Genomic DNA, 2,764 nt, shown 5'->3' with positions numbered 1-2,764 from the left:
TGTGAAAGGGCTTTTACATTTGCTATAAATAGAACTTCTTATATTAAAAACAATCAAGCCCTGCTCATATTTAAAAAGTAATGCAAAAGTAATGTAGCGCATTACTTTCCATGAAAAGTAACTAAGTAACGTAATTAGTTACTTTTTTAAGGAATTAATGCAATATTGTAATGCATTACTTTTAAAAGTAACTTTCCCCAACACTGGATATCATACAGATAAACATGCAGAATTGTTACAGCATTATTCTACCTTGTGGTATCTGTTGACATGCAAACACACACAAACAAAAAAGATGAGTAAGATCGCACTCTACCGCAACTAGGTCATGATCAAAGACAGATCGATCAAGTGATTAATTTACTGTAAACTGTGATTGTGATCGGATTTACTGTAAACTACAGGCAGTAATTTAAGATAATCAACAGATACGCAGACAATTCTTCCAGTTTGAGGTTTCATAAACAGACACGTTCCATGGTTTAATCACAAGAGCAGATACAGGAAATTTGCGTTGATTCTTTTAAGGAAGAATGACACAAGCTTTCACATATCACATATATTAACACAATAAGACAAATATAAAGATGCATTTTACTGTAAACTTCTAAAATGCTTGTCCGATTTACATTTAAAATACATAGCAGCTTCAAAATATACTTTTTTGGACCTTAATTCAATCCATTATTCCAAAAACCAAACCATTAGTTTGAAAATGTTAATTCTGTTCTGGACATTGGAACCTAAAACTCACTAAAAATTACAATTCTATTGTAATTTACACACTCTCATGTCAGCCTGGTTATCATTCACTTACATTGCATGTAAAAGTGCAGCTTGGACATCACTTGGATAACCGTGTTCATTGGAACAAAGTCATTTTGATTTGGACATGAGGATGAGAAAATGGGAAAGCTATTCCTTTTAAGTACAGAGTGTGCCTATATTGGTCTACAATGCAAAATTTGAAGTAGAAACAGTAGAGAGAGAGAGAAAGATGACTACGTGTTTTTAGACCCAAACTTTGGCAGCAGAAAGACCAATTCAGAAAAAAAGACTGTCAGTTTGACAGTTTTTCCTTCTTAACTTTTAAAAAATGATACTGTGAACATGCTATTTTTATATTTCTCTTCAGATCACTTACTCACCCCACTTGTTAACTTTGCTGTTTCACTGTCTCTGTGCTTCATTTACAAGCTTAAACTAAACAAATAAGGATCAGATAGTGTAGGCCTCTGAAATAAGTCTTTAACAAATGATTACTTTCAGCTGAACACCTCGTTTCCTCTTCTCTCCTCTTGAGTGCAATCTAAAATCAAACACTAGCGGGCACTAGAGAGCCAGCGTTCGGAAGTCGGCTCATTCTGAATTTATTCCGTTTTATCAACTCCATATTATCATATAAGTCCAATATATTTTCGCTGGAAAGTGTTTGTCGTCTCCTCTTTGCTGCCATCTTATTACTCCTAACTAGGTTAGGAGACCTCTCCAGCTCTCTTAAATAATTTAGGAGCTGAGACCTCTTTTAACACTTAGGAACCTTTATGAATCACTCTTATTCTTAAGTCTAGGAATAAGAGTAAAATTACGTCATTCTTAGAATTTTGACACACTTAAGACTAAACTTTTACTTTGAGCGGCTTTATACATACGGCCCCAGACTATTAACCACTGAACCACTCTTTCGAACTGCTTGAATGATTAACTGATTCATTCATGTCGTCAGTCAGGTGTTCCCATTTTATTTTCCCTTTTATTATGTTTTATGATAGCAAAAGCACTGATTTAATGTTCTTTTAACCTCACGATCACAAACACTTTAGAAAGCTGACAGGCTAATTTTTGTCTACAGTAGCCCACATACCAAGTCACCCGGGAAAATGAACACTTGACAAGGGCTTATTTATTATATTGACATCGTCTATGCTGAGAGCGATTAAATAGTAAATAAACAGTATTTGGTTATTATAGGAAATAAATTGTGATTATTTAGGGCTGCTAACTCTCAGACATTTGACAGGAGACACAGTCACAGTCTCTGTTTCAGGCTGACTAAACAAATATCATGCCAGATTATTAGCAAAGTTATGATCAGCTTTTTCCTGCATCTCAATCCTGCATAGTTGTTATCTGTTGCATGTCGGAACGCTTTTCTGTTGAACACAAACATTTCTCAGACGAATAATGAATGTAATACATTAGAATCTTTTTCGTAATGGTCTCATGTTTTAGCTGGTTCTCCTCAACGACTGAAAATGGAAACGATTCAAATTAAACACTGTTGTCGTAAAGTAGTTCCAATTAGGACAATGTTAATGACCATGAATACATTTAAAAAGATTTATGACTGCTAATACGTATCTTTAATGTTTGTAAATATATTACATATATTAGGTCATATCCTTTATGGTATTAGATTGTAAATATATTAGATTTAAGTATATTAGATTATATATATATATATCAATGCATGTTTGTGCAATTTTGCTATATTTCAGTGCTGATCAAAACTGTGCCGTGGCTAAAAAAAAGGTTGGGAAACACTGCTTTATTCAGTATTGCAGTGTCAACATCAACATCGCGAAGCATAAAATAAGTTAAAGCTTTGCTTATGGATGTGTATTAAGGATATGGAGTCAGTGCTGGAAACAGTATGCCAAAATAGCTTGAAATGTTGTTCAGTGTGACAAGCAGTGTCCTGAGGCATTACATACTATTGGAAGCTTCATCAAAAACTACTTTAAACAGCACTTTTACAGTTGTA

At 33.9% G+C, this 2,764-nt stretch overlaps 1 pseudogene; it reads right to left on the bottom strand.

The window, feature by feature from the left end:
- The window catches only part of LOC107687857 (retinol dehydrogenase 7-like), a 6,668-nt pseudogene extending 5,440 nt beyond the window's left edge, over positions 1–1,228 (bottom strand).
- Between the last annotated feature and the right edge of the window lie 1,536 nt (positions 1,229–2,764).

Source organism: Sinocyclocheilus anshuiensis, unplaced genomic scaffold (genome assembly GCF_001515605.1).
Source record: "Sinocyclocheilus anshuiensis isolate Anshui unplaced genomic scaffold, SAMN03320099.WGS_v1.1 scaffold197, whole genome shotgun sequence".
Taxonomy (NCBI): Eukaryota; Metazoa; Chordata; class Actinopteri; order Cypriniformes; family Cyprinidae; genus Sinocyclocheilus; species Sinocyclocheilus anshuiensis.
The sequence above is the reverse complement of the archived record's forward strand: the minus strand, read 5'-3'. Positions and strand labels throughout refer to the sequence as shown.